Source organism: Uranotaenia lowii, chromosome 1, assembly GCF_029784155.1.
Source record: "Uranotaenia lowii strain MFRU-FL chromosome 1, ASM2978415v1, whole genome shotgun sequence".
NCBI classification, from domain to species: Eukaryota; Metazoa; Arthropoda; class Insecta; order Diptera; family Culicidae; genus Uranotaenia; species Uranotaenia lowii.
The window spans coordinates 208,440,891-208,467,688 of NC_073691.1; the positions used below are offsets into that span (position 1 = coordinate 208,440,891).

General features: G+C 34.9%; 1 protein-coding gene across 1 annotated transcript in view; it reads right to left on the reverse strand.

Annotated features, from left to right (window-relative positions):
* Nucleotides 1–18,436, reverse strand: part of LOC129745758 (5-hydroxytryptamine receptor 1-like) — a 197,029-nt gene extending 178,593 nt beyond the window's left edge. Inside the window, exon 1 of the mRNA XM_055739087.1 lies at nucleotides 16,623–18,436. The gene's annotated coding sequence lies outside the window, so the exon portion shown is untranslated. The remainder of the gene's footprint in view (nucleotides 1–16,622) is intronic.
* Between the last annotated feature and the right edge of the window lie 8,362 nt (nucleotides 18,437–26,798).

A 26,798-nucleotide genomic window follows, 5' to 3' on the forward strand; every position in this document is an offset into this window, starting at 1 on the left:
ACAAAAATTTCAAAAATTACAAAAATTACAAAAATTACAAAAATTACAAAAATTACAAAAATTACAAAAATTACAAAAATTACAAAAATTACAAAAATTACAAAAATTACAAAAATGACAAAAATTAAAAAGTTACAAAAACTACAAAAGTTACAAAAATGACAAAAATGACAAAAATGACAAAAATGACAAAAATGACAAAAATGACAAAAATGACAAAAATGACAAAAATGACAAAAATGACAAAAATGACAAAAATGACAAAAATGACAAAAATGACAAAAATGACAAAAATGACAAAAATGACAAAAATGACAAAAATGACAAAAATGACAAAAATGACAAAAATGACAAAAATGACAAAAATGACAAAAATGACAAAAATGACAAAAATGACAAAAATGACAAAAATGACAAAAATGACAAAAATGACAAAACTGACAAAAATGACAAAAATGACAAAAATGACAGAAATGATAAAAATGACAGAAATGATAAAAATGACAGAAATGATAAAAATGACATCCTTAAACGGTATAAATAGCCAAAAAAAACAAAAATAATTTTTTGTTCCAAGATCAGGAATTTAAACCAAAATTCGAAATTCAGAATTTTTACTACATCTTTCGAGTTCAACAGATCGAAAAAAAAATGTGAGAAAGTAGATCACGAGTTTTGAAACTCAAAACTACTCTAATGCTAGTTGCAGAATTCAACGAGAGAAAAACATCTGGATCTAGCTCATCCAATTAATGAGATATGAAGAATCAACATTAAACATTACAAAATAAATTTTTCATAATATTTGAAAAGTAGAAATTTTATTTTTATTTTGGCTACGAGTGGCTACGATTGCCACGATTGTGCTATGCTTGGAAGCATAACGCGATTGTAAAAAATCCAACAATGAAACTTCATTCTACTAAATTAAGCCAACTCATGGTTTATGTGTTAATTTATAAATTCTCGGAACGAAATTTTCCGCTTAACAACTTTGTCTAAGACCTTAACTTTGCATCTTATAAGGCAAGAAAGTTATTAGCTGTTTAACAGGGGTTTTGAAATGATAAACAATAAATTCAATTTAAATCACTGCTTGGTGCCTAGCAAGGTATTGCATGACTACTTTTCATGCAATGCTTCACGAGGCACAAGCAGTGATGTCAATTGAATTAATTGTTTATCAATTCAAAACCCCTGTTAAATAGCTAATAACTTTCTTGCCTTATAAGATACAAACTTAAAGTCTTCGACAAAGTTGTTAAGCGGAAAATTTCCTTTCGAGAATTTATAAATTTACACAAAAACCATAAGGAGACTTGGCTCCACAGAAGAAACAAAAATAATATTGATTTTTCAGTACAAAATATTCAATTTTCCTATACAAAACTAAAAGTTCAAATTTACTCATGTAAACGTTACCTAAAAATTCGGCAAAATATCATGGATAAGTTTTGAACCATATCAAAGCTTTTAAAACTGCAGGGTTTGAGGAATTCAAAAATGACTCCAAATCGACTCAGTCCAATACAGCATGCCAAACTTCGGCATTTTTAGGCTAAGATTTCATTGTGTTGCCAGTCAAAATTATAAAACTATTTTATTAGAACTGATTGTTTTTACTTTTTTTTTCTCTTGCTTGATAACACAAGGCCTCAAAATCATTTGCCTCAAAAGATTGAATTAAGAGCGCTGAGTTCAAATATGCAACTTGTTTTTTTGTATTATCACAAGTTTTTGGTAATTGGAGATCAACTTTTGAAAAAGATTAAAATCAGTTTAAAATTTTTGAGCAGAATTTTTGAACATAATTTAATTCGAATGTTTTAGTCAATAATCAACTTTTTCGTTGACCTCGAGTAGTTTTGACTTACAAAAGTTACAGAAGCAAATTTATTACAGCCCAGTAAATTTTCAGGATATTTAGAAATAATTTTCAATAAATATCAATCAAAGATATCTCTAAAGCATAAGTCAAATCGATTTGCATTCTTCCACAAATTGTAAATTGAATTAAAATCTTCAATTACAATCCTCACAAATGTTTTTCAGTGATGTCAGTAATAGTTACATTTTTTTTCCATCAAATTTTCTAAACCTGGTGGATTTTTTTGCATTATTTTATTTTTCATGAACTGGAATAGCTAGGGAAAGTCTTAATCCTTTATCAAATGGAGGGTAGTAAACAGATTTGAAATCAGTTTTTATTTTTATTAGGTTGTTGTTCTGTTTTTTATAGAGTGGTCCGTTCATTAGTTATCAATGATTGATTTCACTAAAAACTTGGTAATATAAAAATTTCAAAATGGGAATATTTCCCCAAAACTAGAAGTTAGATAAAATACATCACGGTGTCTTTTTCAGAATAATTTCAAGAAAAAATGGTATTTCTGAGAATTTGCATTATTGAGGAAACTCTCCCCTATCAGCAGAAAAAAAATCGATTTGGGGGTCAACAACAACTTTTTTTCTTAATATTTGCGAAATTTTCAAGTTCTTGTTTATAATTTTACCTAAGAACTTCCTATTTTTTTTGTTTTTGATAGGAGTTTAACCCATTTAGGTTATTTTTCCTCGATGAAAGCGGTGTTTAACCCATTTGAGTCATAGGGGGTGGTTTTTGGCTCAGACTTTAAGCAGAAGTTTGGCTTTCCGAAGGCCAGAACCTTGGACTCTTCTTAACTTCCAATTTTACTGATGCTTAGATGTGTTGAGATTACTTCAAAAATAAATAATAACCCGAAAAGTTTTGAAAAAAAAAGATTTTTAATCAAATCTTTTGGCAAAAAGTTTAATTTCGAAGAAAACTTAGAAATTGATAACAAAAATGATCTAGAACTAGGCAACACTTTAACAATAACTGGCAACACTTTAACAAATCAATATAATCACGGAAGTAAATCGGTATTCTCGTTAATCATTTCAAACATTTCAAAATAGAGTTTTGAGTTGAATGAAGGAAGTTACAATTCAATCATTCTACAATACTGCACAAGTTTCATCGAAATTTAATTTGAAGGAATTTTAACACATCGATGTTCAAAATTGTAAAATTTGAAATTCTTAGGTAAAATTATAAGCAAAAACTCGACAATTTTGTTTGCAATTCTTTAAAAAAAAAGTTGTTGTATTGAAGTATTGAAAATCAACAAACTTTGGATTTTTTTCTCGAGTTTAAAATATAACCTATCTTCCATGATTGTACAATCAAATATTCAATATTTGAACTAAATAATGCCGTCATAAAATAATTTTTTCGTTTACACAAATTCGAGATATGACAGTTTTAAAAGTTTTCGCTAAAAAAAATCCGTTATAACTAATGAACGCCTCTAGATACAAGTTTGTGCTCTGAAAGATAAATGTGTAACTCACTTACAAAACGTAATATGTACAAAGTGTCTTCGGTAAAGTTGCCTCAAGAATTGTTGGCTACAACTTTGTAGAAGACAGTTTGGCTCTATCTGTTCACTGGAAAAAGTTTTTATGTGTGACACCATTTGTCTATCTCTTATAGTATCTTCGTAGTTATTTTGTCATCATAAAGTTTCATTCTGGACCACTGTGCAATGTTTGATTGATGGTTTCTAAAAAAAACCTACTTCAACAACAATAAAAAAATTAAAATATATTTTTTTATGTATGACACACTTGGTCTAGGTAAAAGGCAAATATAGACGTGTAACATATTAAAAAATGATAGAATATCGTAGCCTATCCTAGTCTTGATCAAACCATGAATTTATGACCGGAAAATCGGAAAAAATGAGAATTTTGAAAAGAAAAAATTGTGACCACCCTGAAAAATGACAAAAAATGACAAATATTATGAAAATTATAAACATGACAAAAAATGACAAGAATGATTTAAATATTTCCTCAAAATGTCATGTCCCAAAAATGTTCCAAAAATGTCCCAAAAATGTCACTTTAATATTCCAAAAATGTCCCAAAAATGTCCCAAAATGTTACAAAAATGTCATGTCACAAAAATGTTACACAAAAATCACAAAAATATAACAGAAAAGCCACCAAAATGTCATTTCCTACAATTCTTCTCCGAAAGACTGTATTCCAGGAGAGTAGTTTTTATTTCTAGACACTGAGTTAAAAAAAAAAGAGGTTCCATAAGTGCTCCGAAGAGGTTAAATCATGATTCAAAAATAGCCCAGACTCGGGGCACCGACTGAACCAATAATGACTCATAATTTATGTAGCGAAACACGGGTGCAAGTCAACAGACCATGTTGGTTTGATGTTGTGACCGTCAGATTCAAAATTATAAAATAATCACGACGATGAAGTCAGTGCTCGGTCATTCGGTCTGGAACTGAACTGAAGTGCATTGTGTGATTGCACGTTGCACTTACCGTACATATGTAGAGTATGGTGGGGTAAAAGTACGACTTTAGAGCTATCCTATTTTTAGAAAACTTCGCCGGTTGTTTTCCAAAAAAACAAGAAAAGCATTTGATTCTTTAAACTTTGATCTCTCTTCTACAAAATTACGGAGATAATCGGTCGACGCATTTGATAGCAGTAGTGAAAATGTCTAACTGATATCGAAACGTACTCTTACCCCACCTCTGGGGCAAAAGTTCGAATGATGTGGGGTAAAAGTACGACCATTCAAAACTCCACAATTCTGCATGAAGTCAACAGGAAAATTATTGTGTATTAATCTCTGCTTACAGCAGCAGCATCTTTGTTCGCTTCTGATACAAATTTTATACATGGGCAAATAACCTGTGCGAATTTGGAGTTCTCCACTAGGCTGTCCATATTCAGCAGGTTTTCGAAATCCAGTTCTCATCGTATTTGAGCAATTTTTTGCGCGAGCAAGTCTTGAAGAAACAAAAATATGCGCTGCTGTTTCCAAAGCATTTAAAAAAGAAGTTTAAATTTTCCGTTCTGATTTACTTCAGAAGACCCTTCGTACTTTTGCCCCATTTGCAGTTCGTACTTTTACCCCTTCAAGGTTTCTTATGATTCACAGTTTATTGTGATGAATAGAGAAATAGTAATTAAATTCTTTCTTCGGCATTTGATAGTGAATGAAAACAACTAAAAAGACACATTAAAACTTTCATTGAAAGCCAGACTTTTGATTAAATAAACATGTTTGCCGTTTTTTGAAATATTACATAATTCAAGCAAAAAAGCTACTTCACCTCATTTTTCGGGGTATTTTCAACTTCTACAAAAAAAAATTATGGCTGGTTGTTGGCAGTTCAAATCACTATCAATCCACGCCAGAGTTTTGAATTTTACTGTTATCGGTTTGTGATAATCCTAAAACGTACTTTTACCCGACTCGTACTTTTACCCCACCTTACTCTACATATGTTGAATGAGTGGGGGTTGGGGCGAATACACCATTCCGGAATTATGGCACATGCATTGATTTTTATGATTGGCAAGAGAAATGCTTTGTGTTTTGTTCAGTCGGCCAATATGGTTCCTAGCAAAGTGATCTGAGATCACTTATATTCCGTTGGATGGTTCGAAGATGGTAAAATCAGTTTATGTTTTCTGGAATAAACTAATAAAAATCTGACCTAGGAGCAGAAATGTGCAAAGTTCATTCTGGTCCAAGTTTTATTAGTCGTTCCATCCGGAAGCACTTAACCTGCAGATTTCTATTTTTCCATTATCCTCGAGCGAAATTAGTTTAAAATTCGTTGGGTTTGCACATGAATCGCGGAGGTAGGGAGGGGGGACTTTTAGTCGACCCTCATCTCCGGGCCACATGGCCCCTTCTTTCTGATTACACTACTGGACGTAGCCGGAATGCATTTCAACAAACCTCGAACAACCACGAAAGCCAAACCAAACTATCATTACCTTCCTACCTCTGTCTGGTTGTTGTTGGCGATATGGCGATTTTCGGATAGCATAATTTCGTTATTTGTTCCCGCTGCCGCCAGCCACCAGGCCAATGCAATTTTGCGCCGTCTGTTAGCTGTAGAGAGCTGCATTTTATATCCGCTATTATAGTCGATGTTGCTCTACACAGAGAGTACACATGTGAACTAATGCCATGGTCGTCCTGCTTTGGTTGGATCTGTACGTATGAACGTGTTCTTGTTCTAATATTACTTGTTCAAATACTTGCACCATTCATTGAATGGGGGCCGCCATTCTGTGAGGTCTGCTGCCTGTCATGAATGGGTGGAAAAAGGGAAAATGTAGGTTAGGTGGGGGTATCTAATGCACTCTCCCGGTGATGCCGTCCGGCGCGATGTTTTCTATGAATAGCCTTGGTGGTGCATCATGTTGTCGTCGTGATGTTGTTATGTTCTGTCGGTGTCCGATGCGCTACACCTGTTCTGGAGTAGGTTTTTCTTGCTGTTCCAAACAAGTTGAAATGCACAATGTCGAGGTAACTGATGCCTATATTTCCAAAAAGAATGTCGTCAGACTTCTATATGGCGTTGTAAGAATCTCCAAAAATAAGCGCATGGTATTTAAATGTAATTTTGGTTTTAAGCCCCGCGACTGTTCTATGTTTCAAAACTTTAAAAGTCCAATACTTAGCCTAATTTTGAGACAAAGCGTAAGCAACTTTATAGAATGAGAAGGAAGGGGTACACACTCAGTGTCGGACAAAACATTAAGACCACACTTAATCAAACAAAATCAAATTAGCTTTTCACTGTCAATTCAAATATGGTTTATGTGAAACCTAGCAGCGAGCACTTTTACTATTATGAAAACTTTGAAAACCGCGAGCTTAACGCAATCAAAGCAACCCATTTTAGCAAAACGCACTGATAGCTGTCAAAAGTTGAAAACCGATGCGGCAAAATATAGGACCAGTTCCTCGGTTCGGCTACCAAGTGTTGCTTCGACCGATTTTTGAAAAAAAATTTTAATTCTGGAATTCTAGTTGCGGTCAACGAAAAATGGGTCGCGCACTCAATTGCACGTAAACACAGCGGATGGTTATCCGCAAAATAGTCAAGGCAGGCAGCAGCCAACGCAAAATCGCAGAATACTTGGGACGATCTAAAACTTTCGTGTTTAATGCCCTTCACGACCGTAAAATGAACCGAAACGACTGGGCGCCCAAGGAAAACGACCGCGGTAGATGATTCTGCCATAATGCGGGCCTCCAAGAAAGATCCTTTCAAGGCCTCGAAAAAGATCCAGGACGAACTGAACTTGTCCGTGTGTTCCCGGACAGTTCAGCGGCGGCTGGTGAAGCAAGAGCTAGGTGGTAAAAATCTCGGAAGGTCCCGATGTTGACACCGAAACATCTGAAGGCGCGAATGAAATTCGTTCAAGACCATTTTGATTAGATCAGTGCGGAGAAGGAGAAGCAGTAAACCTCATCGGCTCGGACGGAAAAACTTGGGTTCATCGTCCAATAGGCTACGCTTACATACCACAGTATACCAAGATCATGGATCAGTACCTCTACACTTCAATCCTAATGGATGTTATGCTGCCACACGCCGAGTGGGAGATGCCCCTGAAATGGTAGTTCATGCAGGATAACGATCCGAAAAATAATGCCAAGACCGTCTTAAAGTGGTTCCAGGATAACAAAGTCGACGTCATGGAGTGGCCAGCGCAATCACCGGATCTTAATCCTATAGAAAATCTATGGGAGATCGTGCAAAGGTCGGTGTACACAAAGAAGTCGAAGAATAAGCAGAAATTCAAGCTTGTTGGTACGCCATTCCTGTCACCACGTGCCAGAAGCAGGTGGAATCCATGCTAAACCGGGTGCGTGAAGTGATGCGTAACAAAGGTTACACGACCAAGTACTAACTCTAGAAGCTTTTCAGCGTATTCATCAGCGAATATTCTTTTCTTTTTAAAGTTGTGGCTTCTAAAGGCCAGAAATCGCAATTTAAAGTTGTGATCCCAAATTAAGCTGAGAATCGCCAAAAAACGCTTCTTAAGGCCAGAAAACGCATTTTAAAGTTGTGATCCTAAATTAAGCTCAGAATCGCGGAAACAGGCTTCTAAAGGCCAGCAATCGCATTTTAAAGTTGTGATCCCAGATTAAGCTGAGAATCGCCGAAAAACGCTTCCAAAGGCCAGAAACCGCATTTTAAAGTTGTGATCCCAAATTAAGCTCAGAATCGTCGAAAAACTGAATCAAAGCAATCGAAAGATTCCTTTTAATTCAAACACGAAAAACACCTAGACAGATATACACATGTAGATATAGTTCTTAAAACTTTCCTTTCCAAATCCAAAATATAAGATTTATTTATGTTGAAAATACGGACAGAGAATATAGGAGATAACAATAAGCATTTAAAAAAAATTTAAGTTTACATTTTGCATAAAAAAGGACATGTTTTAGGTCACCATAACTTCTCTTCAGCTTTCGCAATACTTAATTTAGTTAAAGAATCCTTGATAAAAAAAAAGATATGACCTTTTTTCTACAACTCACTCATACTTCCAGAGCCAGAACTTAGGTCTGATCCAGGAGAATACTGAAAGATTGTTATTATTCTTATTGTATTTGTCCATGTTTTCCATTATGTTTACATAAAAACATTAAAAAAAATAGAAAACATAAACCGGCCGGGCCCAATGTGGAGCAGAGAACGCAGAGACGTCAGGATCAAAAGAAAAGAAGAAACGTAAACCATCACTACCATACGCTTCGAGGGGTATTTCGTTGGAACACAGCTAAAAAAGGCTAATTTACCCAATTTTATGATCAGAGTGATAATTAAAAGTAATTATCAGCGCATTAGCTCGCTCTTGGAAAGAAAAAAAGCCAGCAGCTTCGGCGTAGTGATTAGAGTTAAAGTCATCTACGCCAAGATTCATGAGATCTAATCCCGGTCAAGGCATACATGCGCCTATTTATGTTTTGGCAAAATTTCTGTTTTTTTGGCAATATTTCCGTATAATTTCATTGGAAATGCTAGAAACTGATAACTTTAATTCAATAAAGCTGAAGTTTTATAAAAATTTATTTCTTTTATTATTTAATAGAATAAAACAAAAGTTAGGGTTGCTATATTTTGGAGGCAATTCATTCATAAGAAAATTTTTATCAAATCTGTTTTGAGATCTTCAATTCTCTTTAAAGGTGTTTATTAAAGCTTAGATTTGAGGTTTAATGATAAAAATCATATATTTATTCTATTTAACCTGTTATTTTACACATCAAAAAAATTCTAAATGTATACGGAATCTAAAACACGAGTAGTCTAATTTTTCACAAGTATAATTCTACCATCCAATTATGAGAAAACTAGAGCCTTTAGTAGAGCAAATTCATACGACTGATATCAAAGGATTTTTACATTGATCACTATTCATGATAATGAATGGAATAGTTGTGTCAGAAAAAAGAAAAATTGAAATTTATTTCAAATAAATTTTTCGTAATATTATAAAATGGGTGATTTCGGTTCCAAGGTGATGTGTTTTTTGATAACTTAAAAAACTATTAATGAAACTTTTAACATCTAAAACAACTTATCATTCTCATCAAAAGTACAAATTAAATTTGAATATACTACTCTACGATACTCTACTCTACTACATTCATTTTGATAAGTGAGATAATCTTCAAAAGAGGTCGTATATATAGGTTTACAAGCCCAAGGTATTGGATAACTCATGGACACGATGAAAAATATATTGTTATCATTTAAAGATTATATAAAAAGACTAAATCTATTCAAGCTTAACAAAAAAAATAAAAGCTTGATAAGGTTGCCAGAACTTTTCCGGACGTATCCGGACCGAAAAAATCTGGGCAATTTTCTGGCACAATCCGCGTAGTTGATTTCAAAATTTTTAACCCAACATCCGGGCAATATCCGAGCAAATTCAGTCCAAACCACGGAATTATTCATTATTGAGGGCATATAGTCTTAGCCACTGGTCCTTACAACCCGAACTGCGATGCAGTTCAAGTAGAGAGAAAGAAGAAGAAAGAAAGAAAGAAGAAGTCAAAAACACTAAAATTTAAAAAAAAATTTCAACAAAATTTTCAAGAATCAGAAAATATTTTTCATCCAAAGTTATATTTTTAGGAACATTCAGAACATCTCTGGCGATCTTGAATGAAAAATTTTGATTTTCCATACAAATTTCCATACAAAATTAAAACTCGTTGCGCCAATTCAGGACTGGATGGATCGCTTCCAAAATTTTATTTGCTATTTTTGGCAGCAAAAACAACCCAAAAAAGTTAAGGAAGGTGAAAAAATTTAAGAATTTGAAATTTCGAACATTGAAAGCAGCGGTCTAATGTTTGCATTAGGAAACGTGTAGAACGGCAGATCAGACGAAAATACAAAACGGATTTAGTTTCAAGACAGCTTTTCACGACGTCTTCATTTCATCTTCATTTCTTCTCAAAATAATGTAAATAATTTCATATCAACAGTCTATACATAGGTCAATAGTCAATGATCTATAGGAAATAGTCTGAGCTTATCTCTTCTGCGTTTTGTACTCGGTGTTTGTTAGCATTTTGTGTTTTCAATAAGATTGAGACTGTAGTTAACATTTAGGTAGATGATGAAGTTAATATGTAAATACATTAGGTAATTTACTTTTCTATTTTCATGAATAATCTTTTTTTCAAAGGTAATAAAACAGTAATGAATAAACCTAACCGTATGCCATGATAAAATTTCATGCAACATTTTTTGTATAATGAACTTTATTTTCATGACTGAATAATAACGTTAATTATGGAATTAGTCACCAAAATAGATTTCGGTGTTCACTACCGATTATGTTTATAAACGTTACAGATTTTGTTCTATCGAGTAGGATGGCGATCAATGCGGTTCCATCGAATCCCGACCAATTGGTCGCTGGATTGCAGTATCGGTTTTTTTTTGTTTCGATTATAGTCGTTTTACCATCTTTATGGCATTCGCGACTTTATCAACGTTGCAGTTGGCGGACAGTTATTGAAAAACTATCCTTTACAACAGTGTTCGATGTTTACTCTTGGGCTCGAACTCGCGGACATCGACTCAGAAGACAACAGACTTGCCAACTGAGCTATATCACAAGCCTTGCAGTATCGGTGAACCACAATACTTTAAAAAAAATGTGTTAACATTATCGATGTTTCATTACCACCATTCTCATATTTTGAATTTCAGCTTCAACGGTGTCTGGATTATTAATAGGTACCTACCAGGCCCGTGCGAAGGGCCCATCCATGGGGGGGAGGGGGGTTTCAAAATTCAAATTTAGCTAAAAATAAAAACAATACCAAAAATAAACAATAAAAAGGAAAGGAACTTCTATCACTGTTTCTTACTCATGATCACCACACAAACAAAAAAAATGGACTGATAAAAAAAACCATCAAATCACGATGGAAGTTCATAATTTTCGGTAAGTCATTGATTATTTATTTCAAAATGATGTTCTTTATTCTGAACTAGAAATTTGTGTCAAAGAATTTTCTAAGCAAATTAAGAATAATCATTTCCAGAACACAAAGTTTTAAACAAATCTGAATTCTCTAATAAATGTCCAATCAGGTAAAAATTAAACCCGATAAGGTTTAGTTGTTATTTAAATGATAATAACACTAGTTTACAAAATTTTAAAAAAATCGTGAACTTGATTAACTGACCAAAATTTTTAATGTAAAATCGGATGCTGAATCCGAAAATGAAATTCAAAAAAATCTCAGTAGAACCGTTTTTGAGTTATGCTCCAAATATGAAATTTCGAAAAAAATAAAAAAGTTCTTGTACTTAGATTAAAATATCTCGGACGGCATAACAGTAATTTGAAATCCCTCTTTTGCATATTGAAGGTGAATAAGTTTTCTATCGCTCATCTGAACACTGTTTTTGCGTTTGGCCAACAGTATTGCTGATATTAGTGACTTTATGAGAAAAAAAATTATAAAAAACGCATTTTTTAAGAGAAAATTTTGTTTCAACGAAAGTTTTAGACTCGATGGTAGCATTTAAAAAATCTGATTTTCTTTTGCGCTTAAATTTCAATTTAAAACAAAGATTTCAAGTGGATTTGAAACAGAAAAGTTATTGCGGTTCAAAGGCCGCAAATTTTGTCCAACACGCAATGAGTACTTTTTACGCATTGCGTTTTACACGAGAATTTTCGACCAAAATACAATCTTTGAACCGCAATAACTTTTCTGTTTCAAATCCAATCGAGTTGCAGTCTTCGGGTGAAATATTTGTCTCAATTTAGGCTTTAAGAAAATCAACCATCAAAAACAATCAGCTAGTGATGAAAAAAATTATTGATAAAAAACCAATATTTTTCGTTCCTTCCGGGCAAAATACCTCAAAATTTTATTCACGTTTGAGACTTAAGCAACCCCTCCCTATGTTCAGATCTTCCTGAAACTTGGCATGTGACCTTCTGGTAAGCTAATAAATAATTTTGACTTGGAGCGAGTGAGATTTATCATGTTTCATTCTTTCTATACTATGATAAGTGTACTGCGGTTCGTTAAATTATTAAAAACTCCAAAAATTTCAGTTATGGTAAAGTAGCCATAACTTCTTCAATTTGCAACCGATTTTGATAAATAACCACTTGAAATCTTTGTTTTAAATTGACATTTAAGCGCAAAAGAAAATCAGATTTTTTAATCTAAGTACAAGAACTTTATTATTTTTTTCGCAATTTCATATTTGGAGCATAACTCAAAAACGGTTCTACTGAGATTTTTTTGAATTTCATTTTCAGATTCAGCGCCCGATTTCACATTGGAAATGACCTTCAGTTTACTGAGTTCAAAAATGCTGTAACTAGTGTAATTGTTAATTTTAATTCATCATAATTTAAATTCTTTTCTTCATTTTAAATTGAAGGGATGATTGAAAAATTTTGCTGTCGTATGTTGAATTTTAACAAAAAAATATTTAATTGCGATTTAAAATGTACATAAATTTTTACATGTTTAATTGCAGGATTAAAAGTTTAATATTACAAGCTATAAGTATTTTGTCACTTTTGATTGATATTGGGTCCTGGAAAGAACAGAAGGTTGAAACCATGTTTTTCTTATTAAAAATTTATACTTAAGGACTTATGTGTCAAGCACATAAAAATTCCAAATTGAAACACAAAGACATTTATTTGAAAATTGAAACATAATATGAAAATGAATAAAATAAGTGTATTAAAACATTTAAGAAGGTTTTTATCTTTAAATAAACACGTTTCACCATAAGCTTTTACATAATTTAATTGATGTCTCAAGGTAACAGCATTTTGGTTTATTTTTGATGATTGATTTGGTAGATTCTATCGTCCTGAACTCGATTTTTTTATTTGGTTGAACACTTTTTGTTTAGGTGATAAGGAGATTTAAAACTTATCAGTTTTAAGTAAAATCAAACATTGATAACTGTTTAACCAACAAACCTACAGATATGAAAAAATCTGATTCTGATTCTGTTTATCATACTTCATCCAATTAAGGAATAATATTATGATGGAAATGCTGAATGATCTAAAATGTAAAATTCAACAGTTTAAAAAAAATGGAAAGATATCATTACAAGTATTTTTGACATTACAACAGAAAGTGTAAACAAACTTGAATTCATTTATCATATTTGTTGAAACCTGCAACATGTATGCTCATAAAAATATACAAAATTCAGTTTGGTTTAAATCCTCTTGAAAATTTGATAAAGCATAAAATTTCCATAACTTTTTTCGCAGAAGTCAAAATTACTTGAAGCCTTGAGGAGAGTTGATAATACATTCTAAACTTTTATTTTTAAATTATATGATTTTGATTTAAGTTTTTGTGAAAAAAAAGCAGAAATATCTCAAATATTTCAATTTACTTATTTTCAAAAGTCATTTCATTAACAAAAGCTGATAGAAATATCGCATATTTAGATTCATTTAGATTCGTCGAAATTACCTTTTGAATTCATTGCACCTCAGAAAAATGTAAATTTGGTGGCCTTGTGTAAATTATTTGTTGTGTTGAGCATTTAGAGGAACAGAAAACACGAAATGAAATTTAGTCTGGAATTGGTTTCTTGAAGAATATTTCATATCAGCATAACATTTGTGATGAAGTAAACCTTTTTTATTTAAATACAAAAATGGTTTGTCTCAAACTCTGTTCTTATTTAGTTACACTTCTTAATAAAATCCTATTCTGAAGAGGTAGGGTTTTTGTACGTCAAGTTTTCAGTTTCTTTACAAATTATTAGTTTCAATTCGCAAACGTCGAATAGTGTCGTAGAATGAAATGTCTCAAGCCCAGGGTGATTTAAGATGAGAAAAATTTCTGACGTGCTTGTTTTTAAATACTTATTTTTAAATACATTTGAGATGAAGTAATTTTCCGTTACTAAGGTGAAAATTTAACTTGGAAAAAATCTTTATGGGGGGGGGTTAAACCCCTAAACCCCTCATTTTCTATTTCAGTGAGTTTTACAGCTATGAATCACATGTTTCAATAATAGATGGTATATTTTGTAAAAAATTTTATTTTTAAATACTAGTCCACCCGTTCAGTTTTTTTTTTCAGTTAATGAATATTTTATATTTACTTTTCTAATTAACGTATTTATCACAATTGTTTTATCATGAAAGCCGGAGAAATATCCGCGGCGCTGCCGTACACCCAAGGTGGATACACCACTGATACACTACATACATACATACAGAATTGATCAAAAAATAAAGTGCAGAGCTTATTCCCCTTCAATTATATGTCGGATAACAGTTTGTCCCCAAATGCTCTCTCTACTGCAGTAAAGTTTTTTTTACACTGGTTACGTTACTACCACGTTAAAAAAAAACGTGTTAGTTCCCGAAACCGAAAACCGTGTAAAAAAGACTATTAAAAATCTGCAGCTCTGAAACTTGAAACAATAAGACATGAAACTTGACACTTAAGACCTGAGGCTTGAGACCTGAGGCTCGAGACTTGAGACCTGAGACCTGAGAAATGAGACATGAAACTCTCAAGGCTCATGTCTCTTGTCTGAGGTCTCAGGCAGGCTTGAGAATGTCATTAAAATGAAATTCAAACTCGTCCAGTCGCGTAACATTTCCCAAATTCCGAAATTCAATCGCGTAACATTTCCCATAACAATTCTCAGAGACTTTAATGACATTGACAGTCATCCAAAAAATGTTACGCAAATGAAAAAAAAATGTTTATGAGTTTTGCAATGACATTAGCCAACCAAAATGTCATGGAATTTTTCTCCTCAATAACATTTTTGCCTAGCGAATGTCATTGGTTCGATTGGTTCTAGGAAAGTCGCAATGAAATCCCTGCATTTTAATAGGTGTGAATGTCATTAAAGAAAAATGTTAAAATTACCCTTTGAAACTAAATGGTTTGAGCCGTTTCAAATGAACGAATTGTAAAAAAATACCCTTTTTCGACTGTCCTGAAGTTCATTGATCGTAAAAAATAAAATAAGATACCTATCCAAAATCCATGTGTAATTAGTTACCGTGTCTTAGGGGAGATTAAACGCGAAATTAAAATAAATTAATGATGATTAACGGCACGAATACCGCGAGAAATAAGTTGAGCTCCGATTTCAACTTGCGACCCCTAAAGTGAAAGAGTTTGACTTGCAAAAGCAATTTGCTTCACACATAGAAAGCACATGAATCGGAAACAATGTTCTAGCGAAAAAGAAACGTGTGTTTTCTCGGAATTAAATCAAAAATTTTTCTCCAAATTTCCGACAACAAAATTGAGTCTTTGAATTTCTCTAAAAAATGCCAAGAATGTAGTTAAAAACTGTTATTGAAAATTTTTAGTAGAATAAAAGTGTATTAAGAAAAAATCAAAATTGTGAGGTCAGTCACATTGGCAGTAATTTAATGATGGTTTCTCCTAAAATTTTGGAATATGGTTCATTGTACTCTTTTTGGTTTTTTTTTCTAGGATATGATAACCCTACCCTAGAGAGTACAGACTTCATGTTTCTAAGTAGCCGTTGTAGTAGTGAGATAATCATTAAAAAGAAATCATGATAAAAGAGTTGGTTCGAATACGATACCCGTCGAAAGTGGATGTAGAAATAAGCCTTACTCAGAATTGGAGAAAGTTTGCGAATGCCCGTGGCGACAGTTGACTGTTGAGAACAAATTTTTGTCCACGAAATATTAGACAAAAAACAACAAAATTACAAACCTGATGATTTCAGCACTTGTTGCCAGATATCAATTTTTACCATCGAAACCTTAATTTTTTCGAAAATGTTGACTGACACATAACATTTCGTAATAACTCCGGCCCTAATATAATTCAAGATTAAGTTGAGATCAAATTTCCCTTCTAATACGATAATTATTTCAAAAAATCATATTAAATATCAATCTGAAGCTAAGAGTTTTTTTGATGCGTATTTGATCTGTATTCAAAATCAAATATCTACTTCAGGGTTGTTTTTACCAACTTTCAATAAAAAAAAACCATTCCGAAATATGAACAAAGTTCCAACACAATAAAAAGCTTATATGAAGTTTTTGATCCAGCAATAATATTTTACAATTGTTAATTAAAATCGAGTAATGTGGCAAATTGAAGGATGTCATAAATTCATACAAGAAATGTTCCAACTGTCTCTAGTTTCTGGTAAGTACCTAATAGTAGTTTTGCGTAATCGAAATTCCGAGATCCTACCTACCTGATTGAAGTTTTAGCAAACAGTCGTTTCCAATTGCTAGCTCGACCCGTATGTTCTTCTCCAATCCGGTACTGCGTCTACACGGAGAGGGTGTTCCAGCTCCAAAACGATAGAACTCCTTCAACACAAAACTAGGTCAGCTTCCCGTTCTTCACATCGACTGCCATCCACCGAAGCAGCAAAGCCAAAGTTTGCCTATTTTATGGAGCCAAAGTCTGTTGTCTACCAATCGAGGTTTTTTTTTGCTTATTTTTTTTTGCACCATTCAGCTTCAGCCAGTCAGCAGCCCATCAGCAAACGGAACAATTTCAAATAAAATTATATAACAACTCCTCTCCTGACGACCACCTCTTCATTTGCAGCTTAAGTTGGCTTTTATTTTTAAAATTTTAAGATTTCGCCAGAACTTTCACTGCTCACTTATGCCTATTTTTTGTGGTAGAGCTGCGTTGATTGTCGTTGAGCGTCACCTCGTGTGCTATTAAAATTCAATTAAATTTGACGCTAGGATAATTTCTGTTTCAATATTTTCTTCTATAAACTTGCACCTACAGATTCCTGAAAAACACAGACAGGTGATGATGACGATGAAAGCTTCAAACACCTGCCACTTTTGATTTGAATGGTTATTTTTTTTTTGCGGTTAACACTGATGGGGTACACACAATCTGGAATTGGGTTTGATTCCACCGATTTGGGGAAGCGGAAATTGGCCGCTGTGCACTGCACGATGCAAATTACGCGCGCCTTCACACTTTTTGCTGGATGCTGGCGATCGCGACAGAATCATCCAGAGCTATTTTTACTCTGATGCAACTGCGGAAATAACATTCACCACAACCACCTCACCAAATAAAACACACGGACGGACACTGGCCAAGCACCACACAGGCCACCGCAATTCGCAGCTTGATGCAATCAATAATTTTTGATTGAAGCCCTACTGAATTATTTCATCCATAAGAGCGCCTCGAGTAGGGAGGGTGGCTGCTGTGGTTATCGGTTGTGGAAAGGGGGGATGAATGATGATCCCCGGAGGGGGTTTAGTTTAACCCGTTTTCCCGACTACTACTGCTGTTTTTTGCTAAGCGAGTAGGGCAAAAAATCAAAACACATCACTATGGCAGTAGATGACGAAGCAGGAAAAACTTGGCAAACATTCCAGTTTGGGTGAAAACCACACGTCTCTAGCCACTAGGATGATGGAGGCGCCCCACTTTGGACACTCCCACACCTATCCCGGAAACTGTTCCCTAGAACAGATCGAACGGTAAACAATTTTTTTCTACCCCTATATTTCAACACATAAGCATTCTGACCGAGCCTTGCACATCATTTCCGTTTCCAGTTTCCCTTTTTTCGCAAAGCCCTTCCGTTTTTTTCTATTCACATACGCACATATGTTGCGGATAGATCACACTGAGTATGGGGGGATGACACCGGAACCCCCGTTTTTAGACACAAATAGATAGATCCCTCTGCTCAGGAAGTTTTTTGTTGCAGCCACAAGAAAAACTTTCGACCTATATCCGCCGGAACCAGCGTCGTTTGTTGCTGCACACGAAACCGGAACAGAGATTCCAATGGATCAACCCCTCTTAAAGCCGGAAGCAGAAACCAGCAACAGTGTCGTCCCGAGTATCGCGACTAACATTTCTGGAAGCCTTCCTATCCCTTCCGAAGGGCCGTCATCGCCGCCAGAACAGAACCGAGCAGAAGAAAAAAACACCTCTTTCAGGGTCCATCCAAACACGAGCCAACCAACGAGCAATCACAACACATGAAAAATCACCACCTTTGTCTGGCAACGGACGAGAGCGAATTCTAACTGAGATGAAAAGCGCGAAGGAGGAAAATTCGAATGCATTCTCGAGCGCGCCCGTTGTTGTTCTTCGGGATCTCGGCGTCGACGTCGTCGTCGTCGGAATCGTAATCGTCGGCGGCGTCAGCATCGTAGTATCGTTCTCATTCTGGGTGGCCGACCACCCTCTTGCCGCCGCCGCTCCGCGGCCAGATTTTGGGAAAAACATTCCATAAAGCCACCCGCAGAACACTCTGCTGGGGGTCAACCGATGAAATCGGGCAGGGAACTCAGCTGAGTGGGGAAACTATGGTTCATTCAGTGGGTGACTCCATCGTTCCGAATCAGTCTCGGACGATTGTCGGCTTCTGAGAGGGAGAAAAAATAACAAAGAGAGAGAGAGTAGTTGAATATTGAGCCTACATTTTCCCAACGTTTTGGCTGGGTGTTGAAAACAAATGTAACTTTTTCTGTGAGAATGTGCTTGATTTTTTTTTTGACGAACCTCAGTATCAAGGTAGATTATGAATGGAGCAACAACCTGTAATTAATGTTTGATTAAAGCTGTAGGAAACATGGAAACCAGATTGTATTTCACAGAATGTCGTTTGTTAGAGATGAAGTAGGAGCTCATATCTAAGATTTTTTTTTCATATTTATGTATTTCATTGATTTTGTTAAATTATCCCTAAATGCAATTTCACCATTAAAGGGCGAACACGAAATTATTGCGACACATTCAACAGGGCATAACTTTTTTACCGTTGGGTAAAAATCAACCAAATTTTGCACACTTTCTCATTGATGTGTATTGTTTACAAGCTGTCAAACTCGAAGCCGTGTTTTTCGATTCATCGAAAATGGAGGTCGCGAGTCGAGAGAACATATTCTTTCCAAACACCTGGAATTCCCTGACCTGTAACATCGGCAGTTAGGAAAAATGTTGAACATTCAACATTCAACCGTCTCCAGAGTGTTGAAGCGGTTAAAGGAGTGGTTGACCTTGGATTACGGCAAAGGAGCTGGGGACCGGAGAACAAAAAGATTAAAGGAAAAGTGAAGCGGATGATTAAAGCAAATCCCAACGTCTCAAGCCGTGATTTGGCTGAAAAGATCGTGTCGCAGAGCTACGTCCAGAATCCAAAGAAGAGAGCTGGACTACATACTTACAAGGTACAGAACTTCCCAAACTGATGAGTGGCAACAATCTACGGCTAAAACTCGAGCACGGAAGCTCTTCGAGAAGATGCTGACGAAATATGGCTGCTGTATGATGGACGACGAAACGTATATAAACGCCAATTTTAAGAAAATTCCGGGGTTGGAGTTTTTCACCGGCAAGAGCAAGTTCGATGAGGACGACAAATTTAGGAAGAAGAAAATGTCGATTTTCCACTCCAAATATCTCATTTGGCAGGCCATCTGCCCTTGGACTGAGGAGTGAACCTTTCGTGACAAAGGGCATAGTAAACGGCAAGATCTGCAAATCTGAGAGAATCCCCTCTTGCCGTTCTTGTAGCAGCACGACGAAGCTCCGCTATTTTCGCCGAGTTTGGCATCATGCCACTATTCTAAAAGTGTCCTGCCCAAGTAACCAAAAGTTCCATAAAACAGTCTCTTAAAAGCTTACTCAGCCCTGCTTGAGCGCTGTATAGCATTCTATTCAGCTGAAAATTTAAGTTCTTATCCACACTTTTAAGTTCTATAATCAAAGCTGAGTAGAAGGCTATTCAGCCTTTGCAGGAAACCATCAATAAAACAGAAAAGGAAAAAAAAATAACGCTTTCATGTATATTTACTTAATTTAGAATCTACCGTGTTCTCAAATCTGTGTAGAACTATTTTACATACCTCCTCTCTTTAAATGAATTTCATACTTACTTTTACAATGTGTATATGCTTGTAGATTTGAACCTGGACCTTTGTGGTGAGAACTGAACACGCTACCTCTGTACCATGGGCAATGCTTATATGGAAGTGATTTTAAACATCAATTTAAAGTTGATTCATGTTATCACCTTTCCATAGTAGGCTAAATATAAAAAATGTAAACATTTGTATTCATTCGATTCGAAAACAAACGTAAGTTTTTCAAAGTTTGGTTTTGTTTTTGTGTGATATGTGAGCCTTACTTTTTCTTTAAAATTCTAATTGGAAAAAAATAACTCCAAGCGGTCAATCAACAAGTTCTTTTAAGAAACATCCGACAATGAAGTGCTGCAGAATCTTCAACAAGAGAAAATGAAAGCCAAATTGAGCTCGTGAAAAAGTACGATTTTTTGAAGGAGTTTTATTTTGTACTGCTTCACTAACGATAATTTTGAAAATTTTAGATACTTGATGGGAGCAAACAAGCGCAATTCTTCAAAATGTATCTGGAAAAAAATTGATGATTTGAGTGTTTCCGGTCGCAAGAAACTACCTTCGGTGCCAACTAGTGACGACCTTACTCTAGGTGCTGGGGAAGCCATTCTGCTTCTACTGTGTCAGCTCTTCGTCCAAGGAGAAAATCAAAAACAGAATTCCACGCTTTTCACAACAGAAAATTTGCGCATTAAATATTGAGAAAAGTGTCCATAAATGAGTTCCCCTTTGATACCAGCTGTTTGTTGTATTTAATATATTAGTTGCTGTAGGATGTGTCGTTGCGGTTGATGTGAGAGTTGCTTTCATCGAGGAGGAAAATAAGAAGAGTCGTATTTGCTGTGGAAAACGTAAAACTTTGAAATGTAGTAAGATTGTGAATATAATTTAAATTTATAAGTTATGAAAACAAAATTTAATTTTTTTGTTTGTTTGGCTCAAAAACTAAACTATGGATTATTAATGTTCAAAAACTTTAGAATTTGTGGAAAGCTGGTGCAGAAACTTATTTTGGATTTAGGAAAGTTTTCCCTTAGTATCATTTACTTATGTTCCTGGACTTTTCCATTCCCATGTTCTTTTCCTAACATCAATTTTGTTACAATCGCCGACGGAGACAGTAAAACAAGCCATTCTTTTATTTTTTTTTTTTAAATAATTTATACGTTTGCATTGAGGTTCTTAAGAAGTTCCTCATGGAACCAAAAGGTACGTAACAAGTTCTGCAACGAACCGAAAAGTTCGTAAGAAGTTCTTCATGGAACCAAAAAATTCGTAAGAAGTTCGTAACGACGCACGATAGTCCAAATTGAATCCTGGATTTTTAAAGGTACTTGGAACGCACAAAATTGTTCTATGCTACTTTTATAGACTTTTTATGTTCGTTCAGAAGTCCGATTTAAGCACTTATATTCAATTCTCTCGAGGACCTTTTACTCAGCCAAATGTGAACTTTCAATGCACAAGATTAAGTATCTATGCGACTTTTGGTTACTTGGGCTGGAGTGGTATGAGGCCAATTCTGTCCATTTTGTTCCAAAAAAACATGAGCCCGCCAAACTGTTCGGAGTTTCGCCCGGTGTAGCAGTGCTGGGCAATTATGAAGCGGGAACTTCGAGGGAGCAAAAAGACAGTTAAAAACGAGTAGGACATGTTAAGAAAATGGAAAAAAAACTGAGAAACTGGTATCGGGCTTATGATATAGCTTTTTTCACAAGTCAGTTGCTTCCTGAGCTGATGTCCATCAGTTCGAGCCCAAGAGTAAAACATCGATTGTACACACAGTTGTACCGGATAAGTTTTTCAATGACTGTCCGCCAACTACAGTGTTGATATAAGTCGTCAATGACATAAAGATTTTTAAACGGCTATAATCGAAACAAAAAAACAAACTGGTACCGGATGACACTGTAAACACTACGATGGAGGGCATCGAGCAAAAATGCTCCCAATTTTAAGCTCAAGGCTTCCTTGATTAGTTTTTCTTTTGATTTTTGAAGTTAATATAAGTATAAAACTACTGTTTAATAATCATAATCTACTTCTTCAAACTTTTTGAATACATGACTGTATTTTAAGGTGTTTTTTAGTATTCCATTGGTTTTGCAGAGGTTTATAAGAGATTTTCCTCTAGCACCAAGGAATTTAACATTTGAAATATAATTCTTTATTATTATTATTATTTATTATAAATCAACGGATCACATATTGATCCAAATGAAAAACTAAAATTTAAGACAATGTACATTCAAGCGATAATGTACGTTAAACTTAAAACTCTAAAAAAATTTCTTCGGAATACATCACGCGAAACATCAAAGTCGAAGTACTCTGAGTAGTGGTTAAATGTTTTTATAACAACGATTAGAGCTGTGTTGGCCCCAAAATTGTTCAGCCGGAGAGGAACAAAGAGCTGAAGATCACGATTCCTCAAAACTCGTGGTCGTACGTTGAGTCGGAGTCCCTCTAACAATGCAGGGCAGTCTATTCTTGATGAGAGCAAATCAGCAACGACCGAGGCTTGTGCGGCGCGAGCGGTCCGGCTGGCTTGCAGCGTGTCAATGTCGATCAGACGACAGCGGCTCTCGTAGCTAGGAAGTCGGAACGGGTCGTGCTAGTTGAGTTGTCGGAGAGCGTATCGCAGAAAACGCCGTTGGATGGCCTCAAACCGAGGCATATTCATGGGTCGATCGAACCAAGCTACAACAAAGACTTTTCAAGCAGTACACATCCTTGAAGTCTTTCGTCATGTGGAAGAGAAGACCCAGACATCTGGAAGCTTTCTCGACGATGTAGTTAGTGTGAATCTTGAAATTCAACCGTGCGTCAAGAATCACGCCATGATCTTTCACTTATTCGACTCGAGCGATAGCCTCGTTTCCAAGATGATAAATGGCTGATAACGGGAACCGCTTGCGGGAAAACGAAATTACTACGCATTTACTACGATTCAAGGGAAGGCAATTGACTTCACACCAAGAGGCGAAATATGGTCCACGCTATAGCTCTATAGGTGAGATTTTCTTTTTACGAACCGGTCAAAGGAAGAAACCGGAGAGAGTGTCAATTGAAGGACCGCCCATTTATCGTAAATCAGTTCACTCAAATCGTAAATGTCGAATTAGCATATTCTCAACTTTTTGGAGACATTTTTCCGAGTTGACTAAACTGCTATCCGATTCAACTTTTTTCGAGCAAAGCTGGTCGGAAATGAATGATAGAAAATCACTCAATACCAACGTGTTTACGATAGTTATTGAAAATGTCTTAATATTCGATTTGGATTATCATTTCTATTACGATTTCATGTTAGCTGGGATGGCAAAACTGTCTTGCACAGTAGACGTGAATGTCCACAGGTTTGTAGTCGTAGAGCGCTTAGGCATAAATCCATGTTGTTTATTTGAGAAATAAGGCTTGCAATACGAAAAAATGGATTTCAATACAACCAGCTCGAACAATTTGGCAATCGCACATAAGGCAGAAATGCCACGATAGTTGTTCACATTTCGTCTGTCCCCTTGTTTGTGCACCGGAAACATGTAGGGTAAATGATCTTGAGCGGAACCAATTGGCTCAATTCGACGCAACTCGGAACAATTGATCAAGCGGTATGGCTTTGTGTTATATCCCAACAAATATTTTTTCAGTTCAGCGGATAGATCTTGGTTTCTGCTTTCTAATGATGATTTTTAGAATATTTAAGAGTGAATCCTTATAACTCTAGAGCTGTTTTACTGAAGTAAGAATTCTGATCTTGAGCGGAACCACGCTGATCTTGAGCGGAACCAAAATATGATCTTGAGCGGAACCATTTTCTTCTGTCAACATCTTTAATAGCTCTTATTCCTAATACTTGTGTAACTGTGAAAACTTCAATTAAATTTCATCTATGAAGATTTTAAAGTTCAAAAATTAATCTTTTTACGTGAAAAAAAGAAACTTTGCGTTCCAAAGGTGTTCTCAAAATATCCGTTCAAATTTATTTCTTGCTTAAAAAAAGTCCAATTTTCCCTTTGATGCACTGTATCCTATTTTGAAAGAATCGTTTCTCTAAACTCAAATTTAAGTTTTTTTAATCACAAAAATTAAATTCGTTAGTATATTTGATTGATTTTTTGAATGTGCGTGTTTAGGATCATACTGCCCCGAATAACTTTTGAAGGTAACGACAAAATTAGTAATAAAAAAGAAGATACTTTAAATTACAGATTTGGCAAAAAAAACGGTACATTGCTCTAAATCAATGTTTTTGAAAAAAAAAATGCTTATTTTTTTTAATCCTAATTCCCTTAATTCCTTTAACTTTATTGGAAATTCATGATAATTTGTGTCGTTTTTATATTTTAGTTGGGAAAAATCAGTTTACGTTGAAAATCTTTTCATACTTTTTTAATTCAAAGTAACAAACCTTAATTTTATATTGACCAAAACAAAATTATAATTATGGAAATCCATTCGCAATTAAAAAATTCTGTGAAATCTGTAAATATTTCAAAATATCGTGTTCTGTGACACAGATTCTGTGATAAAAATTTCCTCAAAATTCATTCATAGAATAAAGTTTAAAATAAATTCCAGTTTCTCATGAACAATTATTTCTCAAACCAATTTCCAGTTCGAGCTCAAGTGTAAAGTCAAACACAAGGAAATCGGATAGGTTTTAAATACCAGGCCACCAATTGAATCGTGAAGTATTATAAAATAGCTAATCCGGTGTACTTTGCTACACTTTGTAAAACTAAAATGATGTGTGTAAAAAAACAATTTGAAATTTTGTTTATTATCGTTATTATCGTTGTTATCGTTTTCAATTGGAATGTGAAAATCTGAAACAATCTCTTTTAAAGAAAGCTACTTCATAAAGTACGAATAAGAATGGCAATGAAGATTGATTCTTATTCTGAAATAATGATTTAACTTTATTGGCTTCATTAGTTCTCGAATTATGCCAAAAATTATGTATGAAAGCCTTTCTCCTCCTTCTCGTCGTCCCTCTGGAAGAAAGATTCAAAATCACACCCAAAAAAATAAACTTTTTGTGTGCCTAGTTTGGTACGCTGTGACGCCAATTAATTAGTTTTTGTTCTATTCGAACTGAATTTTACATTTTGATAGAATAAGAAATATACAAATGTGCTGCATACATTCAGGGGTATAAACTGCGTGTGAGACATTAGGCATAAGGCAGCGCGCCTAGCGGTTTATTTCGGAAGCTAGTAGTTCCGCTCAAGATCGAAGATGGTTCCACTCAAGATCATATTTTACTTTTAAAAACTACGCTATTAATTGATATTCTGATGAAAAACTTGCTACAAAAACCCGAATAATGCTTTTTTATGAGTTTTTCTACCATTTTAATCGTTGAGAATTAGTTTACAACGGTCAAGGGTGACATAAATTGACGTTCAAAGTCAGCGTAAATTGATGAAAATTGCAGCAGAAATGCGTATGTTTTTAAATCTTCTAATAACATTATTTGAGTTAATAAATTTTAGCAAAAATGTCAATGCTTGTATGAAAAGATCTTGAAAAAGTGTTTTTTCATCAGTTTGGTAAGATTCATAAACAATCATTGCCTAGAACTTAGAAAAAATAAATGGTTCCGCTCAAGATCAGATTTTGACTAGTTCCGCTCAAGATCATTTACCCTAGGCCTCTTCCCATATGGATGGGAACGTAAACTCATCGAATTAAAATTGGAAGATTATTTTTAGAGGTATCAGCATATGTGATATATATCGCTTCAAGAAGGTAACTGAAATGCCATCTGGTCCTGCGGAAAGGCTGTGTTTCAGCTTAGCGGTCGCTTTCAAAATAATATCATCGTCTACAACAACTTGATTTAGCTATCTGTTCAAATGAGGGACGTTACAAGCTGCACCAGTAACTTGGTCCGAGGATATTGAGTTTGAGTCAAATATACTACGGAATTTGTCAGCGAAGAGATTACAAATTTTAGGTTCCAAGGTCGCTAAATTATCAACCAGAAACATAAAGGGCGGTAGGCCGGATTCTTTCCGCTGGTTCTTGATGTACTGCCAAAATGATTTGGGTTCTGTTTTGAAACCTCGCTGTATCCGAATTAAGTAGCTCTGGTGTCTGGTAGCAGCGTGAGCATAGTTTTTAGTAAGCTGAGTTCAGTTTGCAATACTCATTTTTAGCGCGGAGTGTTTTGTGCCTAGTGTTATAACGGAGAGCTTTATTCTTAAGCGTTTTCATTTGTTGCAGTTCTTTCGTTACCCAAGGTTAGAAACTGATGAGCGTTTCGGTACGTGACGATCGATGATGTAATTGATGATATGGGAAAATTTCATAGCTGCAGCGTTCGGATCTGAAGATTCCAGTTCAGATTTCCAGTCGATAGCGTCGAACGTTTTTGAAATAGCGATGAAATCGGAATTCTTGAAGTCAAGATAAAATTGACCAGGTTTTTCGATGTGGCAACAGTTCCAGAAATATCTAGTGAAAGCAGCAGAGCAGGGTGATGAGCAACAACCAAGGGCGTAGGA